At 32.4% G+C, this 13,635-nt stretch overlaps 1 pseudogene; it reads left to right on the forward strand.

Moving 5' to 3' along the window:
- The first annotated feature begins 2,651 nt into the window (after positions 1–2,651).
- On the forward strand, positions 2,652–11,650 carry LOC114398601 (annotated as a pseudogene).
- Positions 11,651–13,635: the final 1,985 nt, after the last annotated feature.

Genomic DNA, 13,635 nt, shown 5'->3' on the forward strand with positions numbered 1-13,635 from the left:
TGACATCCATAAATCCAATATATAGCTCTTACAACATCCATTCATCTATCTGAACTCTACGTTAGTTAGTGAGTCAAAGAAGAAAAACATGACCTATGTTACTTATGCAAGTGTTGTAGGCAGTTTCATGTACGCTATGGTGTGCACTAGACCAGACCTTGAACAAGCAGTCAGTGCTGTGAGTAGCTATATGGGTAATCCTGGGAAGGAACATTGGCAAGCTGTGAAACATATATTCTGGTACCTTAAGGGTACAACTAATATTGGACTCATCTTCCATGGAGACATGTCCTGTGCTTTCTCATTGGTTACTATAATTTTGATTAGGCTGTATATTTAGTTGCAAGTAGATCTATGACTGCGGTGCATTCACCATTAGCATCTCTCTTATTAGTTGGAAGACCATACTTCAGGACACAATGGATTTATCCACTACAGAGGCAAAGTACAAGGCTCTGGTAGAAGTAGTAAAGGAAGGCATTTGGTTCAAGGGTCTGATTAGCAATCTTGGGGTTCCACAAGAAAAGGTTATAATTTTTGCAACAGTCTGAGTGCAATTGGATTAGCCAAGGATTAAGTCTATCATGAGAGGACTAAACATATTGATGTTAGATACCACTTCATCTATTCTAAGAAGAGGGTTATAGTCCTTAAAGTTGATACAAGGAAGCATCCAGTTGATATGTTCACAATGTCTGCTCCAATAAACAAGTTCATGCATTATCTGGATTTAAACATAGATTGCTGGAAATGAACTGAGTTACTTGTAACTCATACATGTTTTTGAACCGTGATGGAGATTTTAGATTGTTGAACGATGGACGATAGAGATAAGGTGGACAACAACATTGGTCATCTGGTCCGGTACTTTTTTCTTCTTTATTAGTCGTACAATATTTTGTAATCTAGTGGGGCATCCAGTCACGTAAAAGAGAGCGTCTAGTCTGGTGGTTTATAAACATAGGTTGTGTTGTAACTGTAATTTTTTTCTGTTGTAACCATGTTTGGTTAGACAGTTAGTTATTGTCTTATTTATAAGGAGCTCTATTTTCTGGGTTCAGAGATCTTGAAAGTGATTAGAACCCTTTAATTGTAAATTTTGTTATTAGCGGTAAACTTAGCAATCTTGCGCGATATGTTTCTTCTCCTTCTATTGTTTGTGCTTCCCTATCTGAATAGAATTTCTCAAATCTTCCCAACATTGTGCAATATAATAATACATTTCTTATTTGTTGTGTTTTGAGATTCTAGAAAAGGATATCAACAAATAATAAATTCTATCTACAGAGGCCTGTTTTAGCTAATTCATTTGGAACAATTTAACTCTTTGACTATGTGACGATTTACGCTAATGTTTCCTTGTTGTTTCATAATGGCCTCTTTGTATATCCTTTTATTAATTGGGATTATTTTTTCTCTTAAGCAATCCAATATTATTTTGAAATGTCGCATCTGCCTATAGCAATGCAAATTTGTTTAATGAATACTTTATAGAAACATATTGCTATCATGACTATAACTAACTCATCATCAACAGTGCATTCTCCTGGCCCAGGCACAATCCCACATCTATCATAGGTTTTGAATGGAGGTGTAGTGATGGGGACTTGAGCTTGAGCTCTCATGTGTGTCTCAATCTTTTGTGTTAGAGCTTGCATCTGCTTTTCCAATTTAGTTTGGGGATCATTTTTCTCCACCTAGTTGACGCCTCTCTTTATAATCCTCCTATCTCTTGAGTTGTTATATGTGCAAAGAGCACTAGTCTTTGGTCCAAATTTCAAGAAAAACATATGATATAGTATTGATAACTAACCATAGGATTTTTCTTTAAATAGTTTACAAGTTTGCTATTTGATAATTATATAAGCCATGAATTCCACATAGACCAGTTTGCATTTACAGGCACCAAATATAAACTAGTTAACTAACCAAATCAATTATATATCACAAATAATTAAATATACAGATGCTTAAACATAAGAGAAAAAAAGACAAGCGAAATCCAGAGAAATGGTTGCTCAAAGTGTGCAAGAATGACAAGTGAAAAAGGGAAATCTGCAAAAAGGCACAACCAAAAAGCATACAATATATAAAAAAGACAAAAAACAATTTCTCAAAAATAATAAACAACGTTGAGGAAAATCCTAATAATCGAGGAGGGTTTAATGTTCAGATAAGAGAAAAATGTCGAAAAACAAGCTTTAGCAGAATAAAAAAAAAAGTTAACCTTTTCTAGAGTAATTTCAATGGCTAGAAACCCCTTTCAACTATAGATTAGAATAAGCCTTACTATGTTAGGGGACATCCAAGACTGAAAAATTCCAACATTTGAATCAATTTAAAACATCATTTAAACTACAAAACCAGAAGAAAACCCAAGTAATCAAGAAACACCCATTTGAATAAAGATAAAAAAGACTCCAAATTCATGGTCCTAGAAACAAGAAACAGAAAAACAAAAAACACCCATTTGTTGTTTTACCCAAACTTCTTGAAATTGCTCAAAAAGGTGAAAAGCTCATATCATTGAGTGTCGAGAAGAGAAGTTAGCTCTGTCACTGTTGAGTGCTGAGAAGTTAGGTTTTCTCTTCTACTCTGGGAAATGTGTTTTCTACGCGCGTGCGAAAAGAGCTTGGCAAGAACAGGGGTTGATGCGCCATTCTTTGCCATCGGGGTGGGGTTCTTCACCGCCTGATGGGGTTCTCCAGGGTGGTGGCATTGTTCTTCACCGCTGTGATGGGGTTTTCTGTGGTGGTGGCGTTGTTCTTTGTTGCGGTGATGGGGCTCTCCTTGGTGGTTTTTGCGTGAGTGTAGCAGAAGTGCAGAACAGCAAAAGCCAAGATCAAATAGAGGTAAACAAAAATGACAAATAAGTGAGTTAGGTAATTTTCAAATGCCCAATTTTTTAAAATAAGTTAACTTTATAACTATTTTTATACAAAAAAACAAGTTATTGAAAGTACCTATAACTACAAAAACTAGTTATATTTTTATAACTACTTTTAAATAACAAGATATTACATACCTGGTTATTAGTAACTACGGGTATTTTAAAAAAAAAAATTTGGTTATTTTTTAGAATCTAGTTATTAAATAAAAAGGCCATCTTTTTTATTCAAATTATAATAAAGTATTTCTTGTTTTTTTTATCATGTGTAAGAATTAATTGAAAATAAAATATATATTAACAGTAGTGTAAATTTGTTTTATGGTGTTATCAAATCTCAAATATATATGATAAGTTTGTTGACTTTGATGATAACTATCTTGAAAGTCATACAAAAGAATATTTTTAATTGATCATTGACAATGTAAAAACTTTCAAATTGGCAATGTATGCTATCCACATATTTAATTTGTTAGTAAGATACAATATTTTATTGGAAATCAATAACTAATAATTTAAACACATTCAATAAAAGCAATGCATTACATGACATAGTTTAGTTGTTGTTATCCACATCTGGACCATATTCAAAATTGAAAGAATGTACTCCAAATAAAAAGTGGGTAATGTACTAATGTATAATGATATCCCCCATTAGCTACTTTGGTAAGACACAGATTACAAAATATATAATCGTGAGCCATTGATAACATCAAATTGAATAACCTATATTTCGCTATGCTAGTCCCACGGGATCCTCGTAATAGCTTTCAAAGCTTTATAATGAGTAATTGTGCCAATGCACCCTGCATATACATCTTACCATCACTCTCACACTTCTAATTATTTCTACCACACAAAATCTGCACTATAAAGTCCATCACCTCTACTCTTGTATTCACCAAATAGACTATTAGACCCAGAGGTCCAAGACTGACCCTGATCACACTTTATAATTATTTTTTGTCGTGTTGGCATATTTCCTTGTTTCTAAACTTTTTGTGCTCTTTTTGTTTGTGCTAGATCCATGAGTCAGGCAACAAAACCCCATTCATGGACCTTCCTTGCAGATCTACCTGGTTGGAATTCGTTGACCATGTCTTATATTTCTTTGCCCTCTCTTTTATGCTTTGCCTTACCTTTGTTGTAACCATGGCCAATAAACATCTTCAACGACCATGATTTCATTGATTACTTAAATAAGGTAAAAGTTCTAATTCTTTTGTTATTGTAAATTGAGTTATTTAATAGTCACAATTACACGATTAATTTGTATTCTCCTTAAAAGTAATGGTCGGTACAACCATGAATCGATTTGTTGCATATCCTCTCCAATGCCTTCGTTAGTTGGGGGAAGAACCCACACAAATAAGATTTTTTTAGGAACATGTTGATAGAGAATTAGATTAGTTAGACAACTTAAGGTTGGTAAACAAGGTACAAAATGTATCACCAATTTTTTCAAATCATTTAATACTTTACAAAGCAACCACAATTGTTAGAGTACCCATCATTTCTTTCAAGCCCCTCACCATAATTAATGTTGGTATTAACAAATGGTTTGTCGAAGTGGTACTAGACATGCATTCCTTTAGCATGTGGTCAAAGGTTTGAAGCTTGACTGATGCGTGTGGAGAAAATCTTGTTGAAAAGGATATCCCCCACCTTATGTTTTCCAACAGGTCCCTTGGACAAGATTAAAATCCCCTTGGTTGGCTGATATCCTTCCTTGCTATCATATACAACAAAAAATAGTTGTCAAGAAGCCTTATTTCCCATCACCTGCTAGTAGTAGTAAAAGTAGGTAGTGGGTCTGGTACAGGAATAAACATGCAATATACTTTATCTTTATTCCAGCTGCTTTTCTCATGATTGGTGTGGCTATACAAATAATATCTCGTATGTAATCTAAAAGGCTAAACTATGATATTTTTTTAAAATATATGCTAGTAGTAGATTTTATTAACATCTAAGGAAATTTATTCCCTATGTATAGTGCTCTCTCTTGACTCGGTCACTACTAAAAAATGATATTTTAATGTCGTTAAATTAAAGGCGGTTTTAAAAACCCAGGTAAAAAAATAAGCGGTGGCATTTTTTAAATTAAACCAAACTTTTTAAAAACGGTTATATAGAGACCGTCGTTGATAAAAAGGATTTATAGTTACAAGGACGTTTTTTTAATAACGATCGTCTTTGATTTCAAATTAAATAATAAAATTAAATTTTGATTTTTCGGGCCTACAGTTCCACTTTTTTGTCCTTCGCTTCTAACCTCTGTCCATTGTGCTTCTCGTTTTAGGGAAAAACCAAAAGTCCCTTCACATGCCAAAATCTCCAAACGCTAAACCCTAGGCCTCGATGTCGCACCTTCAAGCTTTTTTGTCGACCTTCTTCTTCCGCCGTCGCACACTCCTCGCCTCCTCTCTCCGGCGACCTAGACCGCTACCTCCGCTGCTCCATGCCGCAGAACTCGTCACTCCGACTCGTAGTTCTTGCCAGCGGAAGTGTCGATAGCAGCGTCGCTCTCCGGCTGCTCCACGCCACCGGCCACTCCTGCATCGCTTTCTACCTCAAGATATGGTTCCAACAACGAATTTCTAGTTTCTCATGTTTGATCCTAAGATGGAGTTGTAAGTTTTCAATAATCAAATTTTAGATTACTTTTGTTCTTGTTTAACCTGTCTCTGGGTTGTAGTTATTATTATATTATCGTCAAGGTCTTTCACTATGGTTTCTTTCAGAACCTACGTGGGAAATTTGAGCCTACACTCGAGAAAGGGAAGGATGTTTCACTGTTTGTTGATGAGTTCAGACGAAAACTGAACTCTAGGTTTAAATTTTTGCAGACCATGAAATTCTTCAATTTTTTCTTGAATGTATGATTACTACACTGCTTATAAGAAAATTTATAATTCTTCTTTTGTAAATCTCATTTTTTTCTTGATTTTTCATTTGTGTAGATTGAATTCAGCAGGGCATTTGCTTGATATTTGTTTGCCAAGAATAGGATTGGGAAATTTAGAACCTGGCAAAGCCTACCATTTTCCTGATGAGTATATCATATTCTTGTTTTTTAAATCTTTTTATGTGTACTGCACTAATGGCTTAGCTATGAACGCTTAATCTGAACAGGTTGAGTCTTAAAAGTGATATATGTAATACCCAAGCTGACTGGCAATGTGGTATTTATCAAATCATTGCTGACGTAGGATGATATTAATCATGATTGAGTGGGTTTACTAGAAGTCTAACCCTTATATTCGTCACCCAAAGATTAGCATGGTGACACCTTAGTCTTGTAATGATTTTTTCACTGGTCCTTTATAAGGATGAATTTGGTGATGTTTAATTAGATCTTTGAGGGGACTTGCACAGTGAAAATAATCTTTAGAAGACTAATATAATGAATAATATGTGGAAGACCAAATTAATTAGGGGTTTACTCAAAGAAAGATCTAACCTTCACTAATCAATCTCCTGCTGTTATACTCCCATGGGTATTCCATTGAAATGTGTTTAGAAGTTCTAAAGTTTGCTCCGTACTTGCTATTGTATTGTAACTATTGTTTCCTGGCCTTGGATTGAATATTAAGGTACAATTTCACAAAATGAAATGCAGAGTAAGAAAAAGGATTTAGAGCTGGAGGCCAATGCATTAATTTTCGTGGGAGGAAAAGTAAGTGACCATGTTGACAAATTGCTTTTTATATGTAGCATCAGGTTCTGAAAGTCTTCACCTTGCCATGTAGGTTTCCGTTGATATATTACTGTATGATGAAGCTACTAAGCTTTGCGGTGGGTGTTCTTCCTGATCATGTTCCCAAGGTCAGTCTATAAAAGATATAACCTTACAGCTTACTGCAAATAATTTCCTTTGTGTTCTTTATACTGAACTAGTTGTTGGCTTTGCTATCACCATAATGCCTGTGACATTGTTATCTTACAAGGTGCCTTCTAGTGTTTGTACAAAAAATTTTATTTTATTTTGGATAAATAAATAAACTTCTATTAGATTTTCTGTCAAAGGTCCACTGACAACAATACAGTACTTTATTTTGTATCCCTTAGTGTAGCATCTGGAATATTCCAGCTCATACAGTCTCTTCCATGGTCTCTAATGCTGAAATTCTCTGTGGGACAGGAGATTCACACTTATGGTGTTCTATCCACTTTGAACTTTGTAGAAGTCCTCATAAATCATAAATATGAAAAAAAAAATTCTTGAAAATGGAAGAAATTCTCATTCCCGTTGAATTGCTTTGGTTTTTGAACTGCTTTTGTTTTTTTGCCTCTTCTGCTTTTGTTTTTTTGCCTCTTTTATATGATGACTGTTGATCCCGTTGAGAATATGATTTATGGTATTTGGAAATTGTAAAGAAAAGAAAGCTTGGAGCTGGTTTAGTGTTTTTGTTTTTTATTGTATTTGCTGAAACTAATAAGCCAGCCAAAGTTTCAAATTGCGGACAATTGCTAATTGCGGATCGTTTTTTAAAGCCTTGCCTACAACTTCTCATGACCTTGGCCAATTTTTAGGTCTTGTTTCCTGATAGGTTTGTTGATGTGTACCTGGATGTGGATGTCAACGAAAGAATCCTCTCCCTTTCATCTCTGATTGTTAACAAGCTTTAGATAGGAACTTGAACAAAGATTTTTTTATGTTTTTTCTTCCTTTACTTAAGATACTTTCCCAACTTCAGAACGGAGATTTAAAGATATATACACGCCCACACATATACGAGAGGAAGGGAGATTTCTGAATGCAGTGTATTTCATACAGTTAAAAACTTTGGGTTTTGACGAACATTCTCTTGATTTTTAAGTTTTGACCTTGGATTTGTATGTCAAATAGATTGGAATGCTCAAATCCTCAAATTTTAATACTTTGATTTGATCCGGTGTTGAATTTGAATCATATTTCATTCTTTTTTCCTAGCATAAAAATAAGATGTCATATTTATATACACTATAACTTAAACCTGCTTAGAAAACTTAGAATATGACAGTGTAATTTGATCTATTGGGACAATACAAAATGTTATCTATCATAAATTAACATTGCAGTAAATATTTCTTATTAAAATCATCTAAATGGTGAAGTAGCACAGTTTCTGATGCTAGTGTTATCCTTTTTCTTTTCTTTTTTTCTTTCTCTTGACCAATTTAAGTTAAGAATTTTCCAATATGTTTGTATTATTAACTATTTCAGGTCTGAAGATTCTATAGCTCGAATTTGGAAAATTGTTGATGGAGTTTGTGACTCTAATGTGCAAAATGAACTAGTAAATGTTGTGGTGCGGCAGCACTTCAAAGAAAGCACCAATGAGAAAAGCAAGGAACCCACTTACTAGCAAAATACACACATAGGTTAGAACCCACTTACTCATCTATTTTTCATATAAAGAGTGTTGGTGTCGTCGTTGACTGTGGAATTTGACTGCTTGTGAAGTTACTATATGATCCATTTACCTTTGCTTTGGAAGAGGTGATTTTGTGTATTGTGTAGGGTGGTTATTGTCTTTTCATTGCATAATTAAAGGACCAATAGTATTAATAATGATGATTATGCTTGAGTGTTGTTTACCATTAAGGCTATGGAGGTCCTACTTGATTGCCACTATTTGGGTTAAAGTGGGATTATATTTTGGGTAATCGTGTTATTGAAAACTTTTTAAATGTAAAGTTTAGCGGGAGGGGACCAAATTATTCATAGAATTATTATTTAAAATACTTATTTGGTGCCTCATTATAATTTATAATTAGCTTTAACAAATTTTGAACTAAATTAATGACTTTAATGAAATCCCTCTCTTTTATTTGGCTACGTGCTTTCATCTTATTTTGGCTGGTTGTGGTTGTCTTGTCCTATCTACAGATATCATAAGTCTTGAAAAGCTTAAGAAATTACTTACTACTCCTTATGTCATATTATTATGTGGCTATAAGCAGAGTAGAAGTTTTGATAGCTCCCACACCACGGCCAACTCTATTCTTTTTAGGCCCAAACTCATAAAATTTTTGCTGCCAATTCTTCTTCAGTCTATTTAAACCATAGATTATATTGTATTTTTAGCCATGCTAGTTGTTACTTGTAGATAAAGTTCATCAATATATGATTTTTTTTAAAAGGAAACTTCGAGTATAAAAATGTATTATTCTATATAAAAGTTTAATTTTTATATATTTTTTATGTAATTTTTTTCACAGTAAATTATTAAGAAATATAATAGTTATAATTTTTGAAGTAATTATAATACAAATGAACAAATTTTTTATATATAAAAAAATGCTTTTTAATTTTTAGTGTATCTTTTATTTAATTTTAATCTTATATATACTTTTAAGAGTAAGAAATTACATTAATTGCAATATGAAAATATACTTGAAGTAGAAGAATATTATATATATGATGACTCATATATAAAGTCGAATGACTTTCAATGATAGCAGGTAGAACATCTTTTTTTTTTTCTTTCTTTTTTTTTACTCTAGAAGGACTCTCTGGGAAAATTAGTCAAATAGGTTTGACAGATTTGCTACATAATGAAAGTAATTTTTTAGGGAGGCTTCATCCAATCTAGTTAGGCTAATGGATTTAATTAAGATTAGGTCTTGACCGTGATTTTTTTGCAAAAATTATTAGTTTTAGCCAATATGTTATTTTTAGATTGGAGTGTCAATTCATTTTTAAAGAACATTGTTAGGAAATAGTTAATTTGACTTTGTGTAGTTTGCAAGTACATGTAGCCATATAGGATCCATCCTTAATTAGATGTTTAGGAATTGAACTTTCACGTTTTGATCATCACTCATTAATCAAATCAAAATAACATGTTACATTGCGGGGAAATTAATTAATTAGTCACTTGTGATATACAATGCCACAATCATTTTGGGAACCAGAGCTTCCGTTTATGGTTGCCCTAAAACCTTTTAACCTAGTTAAGTAACTTCAGTTTTAGATTAGTACCAAATATTGACCAACCATTCAGCCACCTAACTTTGTTTTCTAAGACAAAAGTTTGATAGGAACACATAACGCATTATATGCAAAATCGATCCTGCACATAGCAAAATCATTTCATGCATACAAATATGTTTAGCAAATATTTTCAATGACTATAAATTTTGTATCTTTTTGGGAGGAATTGTCCGTAATGTTTACTTATGTTGTACTGTAATATTTATATAGATAAGGTTGGTTTAGGGAGTTTGTCCAGCTTAATTTTTGCTTGTCTGGTAATGATAAATTTTTTTCCTCACAGTTTACTTTATTCTATTAGGTACACAAATGATTTTTATTATGTGTCTGTAATGTGAAGGTATACAAATTATAGCACACCATAGTATTCTACTTAATCATTATAATATATTTGCCTTCACCTATCTAATACTTGTGATCATTATCTTTTTGCCTATTTTTATGTGTTTAATTGATTATTTTGTATACAGAATTGTAGTGATTGTCTTAACGAATTGGCCTCAACAAAAATAAATGAGATAAAAAAAAGAGAATTAAAAAAAAATCTTTCTAAGGCGGTTCTTCATAGAACCGATGTAGAAAGAACAATATTCTAAGATGGTCCACTTAAGACACCTGTCTTAGAATGTAATACTTTCTAAGCCGGTTCTATGTAGAACCGATGTAGAAAGCAATACTTTCTATGAGGGTTCTACGTAAAACCGATGTAAAAGCCAATATATTTTAAGACAGTCCCCTCAAGACACCCGTCTTAAAATGTATTGACATTCTAAGACAGTTTTTTTGAACTGTCGTTGTAGGTCTCTTACTTTTTACGACAATGATACAAATACGGTTCAAAACCGTCCCGAAAAGTGTCTTACAACTGATGTAGAATCCTCTTTTTGTAGTAGTGGATGCACATGTAAGGTTGTTTATACTTGTGTACATTGATGGCATGATTCATATATACATATATACTTGTGTGATGCTATATGTTATAGATTGCATACATAAAATGGAGAATATTGATGAGTACTGTTATGCTCCTTGTTCCATTTGACATCACTTGTGGCTATTTCCTTTTCTTGCATATCAATTTACCATTTGAATAATGATTCTTCATTTGGGGGAAAGGAAATGAGATGTGTGTGTAGAAGAGAGGGATAGAAAAGAAAATAATAAAGAACAAAAGAAATAAGTGATGTAATGAGTAATGGAATTATGGTTTTTTTTTAAAGAGATGAATGATAAAAATATTTAAATATGATAAGTAATATAAAATGACAAGATGAGAGAGAAGTAGAGAAAAGATAAATATTGAGTTGATGACAACTAACAAGACATGAAGAACTCCTTGATATCAATTGCAGTAGGTTTATTTGGATCATGCTACAATGACACATAGGTTCAATATTTCCACGTTATAATAATTGAAATTATGACAAAGGATGCTACACCATGCTATATATATAACTTTTCTTTTTTACAAAATTATTTTTCATCTTTAGGAGGATTATGAAGATGGAGATGAATTGTGAAGCTGGATTTATGTGTGCACAAGTCTCATGTACAGTACATCAAACAGGTGGCTCATGCACAGGAACCAATGCCTAGGCTGCAAACAAAAAACAAATTGTGTTGACTATGAAAATGTTAAAAATGAAGATTATCTTATTTGTAATTTCGGTCTTTAGGCCTCCATCAATTGCTTCATGTTAATGTTAAAGGGGGCATAAAGAATATTCAATGTATATCTGGAAATTGTATCAAATTAAAGGGTACTAAGATCTTCAGACCAATTCATCTCTAGAAATGATTTCTTTAGCCTGCACATTTTTTTTATTTCAATTCAATTCAATATAGGCACCTATATTTGTTTCATTCCCCTCTATGTCAGTTTCCCTCCCACACCAACACACCTATTCTCAACTCAATATCCTTTATCTATCACTATCTCAAAAACTCACTCTATATCTCTTTAACATTTAGCACCAAATTCTTTCTGTTTTGCATAATATTATCAAGGTTTTCATTTAAATGAATATTCCTCAACTCGAACATATGTGAAGAATTATAAACATATTTCTGAGCTGATACACATGAAAGATACTATGAGGATTTGAAAGTGTCAAGAATAAAGCAATTTGGTAGGCCCAATGAAATACATAGTAAGTTTGGGAGACTTGAGCGCCCAAACAACTCCAGTCCATGCTCAAAAGCACATAATAGCTCATTTGAATATTATGCAAAATGTACCAATATCAAGATTATCAATGTTGGGAATGATGTTGTTCGCACGTGATAATAAATGGATATAGTATGCTTTTAATACACTAATTAATCAATTTAATTTCAAATTTATGATGTATGTACATTTATATGGTAATCAAACACAGAGATAATATTTTTAATTCAAATTATGATAAAGTATTTCTTATTTTCTGTCATACAAAACAATTAAAGAGAAAATAAGATTTATATTGACAGTGTAAAAAATTTAAACCGAGAGTGAACGCTAAATAAAATCAAGAATTAATTCATATCACTTTTACACATTATTTAATTGCTTAAATATGTTTTTGATCCTTAATTAATAAATAATCAATTTTTGTGTGTGCTCCCTAATAAAGTTTTGCTTTGGGTTGAGTCCCTAATGAAACAACAATTTTATTTTTGGTCCTTGATAATTTGTTTAAGTCACTTTGAAATTAGCGAATATTGTCATTGCTCCCATATAAATGAGTGAATTTTGTTATAGTCCTAACTAATAACAAATGAAAAAAATTAAAAGGGGATAAATACAAAATTCGCTAATTTATCAAGGACTAAAAAAAGTTTCCAAGGACAAAAATAAAATTTGTTAAATTAGGTACTGAATGCAAAACAAAATTTTATTAGGTATCAAACATACATTTAAGCTTTTTATTTAATTAACAAAAATAATATTCTTTTAGAAACTCGTTAAATAGAATATTTTATCTCAAAGTCAAAACTGATAATTTAAACACATATTAAATAAAATGAGTGCATTACATGGGTGTCTTTAGATGTTTTTGTTATCCGGATCTCAACACAATTTAAAATTGAAAGAACATACACCAAAGAAAAAATTGGATACTTTACATATAATGACATTCCATTTGATGGTTTGAAAAGACACAAATTATCGAACAATTTATTGTGAGTAGTTAATTACATCAAATCGAACAATTTACATTTCTTTGTGCTAGTCCCGCTAGATAGCCGTGAAGGTTTCTAAAGCTTTATGAAGATCACCTTCCATCAACATCACCGCATCACTCAAAAACCTACAACATTTCTACCAAATAAAATCGACACTATAAAGTGTATCATCTTCTCTTGTTCTCACCAAATAGATTATTAGACCCAAAGGTCCAAGACTAACTTTGTCCACACTTTAAAATTATTTTTTTTATCATGTTTGAATCTTTTAGTTGTTTCTACATGTTTTTTGGTCTTTTTGTGTATGGTTGGTGAATGAGAATCCACATGAATTAGATTTTTTGAGAAACTAATCAAGATAGAATTAGATTTAGTTAGACATCATATTGTTGGTAAATGTGAATTAATTTTTTAGCAAGGTACAAAATGTGCCACCAATTTTTTAGCAAGGTACAAAATCACCCATCATTGTTACAGCACCCATCATTTGGTTGAAGCCCATCACCATAATTATTGTTGGTACCAAGAAATGGTTCATCCAAGTGGTACTAGACATGATTCCATTAAGCATGTGGTCAAGGGTTTGAATCTTAACCAATGC

This window comes from Glycine soja, chromosome 19 (assembly GCF_004193775.1).
Source record: "Glycine soja cultivar W05 chromosome 19, ASM419377v2, whole genome shotgun sequence".
Taxonomy (NCBI): domain Eukaryota; kingdom Viridiplantae; phylum Streptophyta; class Magnoliopsida; order Fabales; family Fabaceae; genus Glycine; species Glycine soja.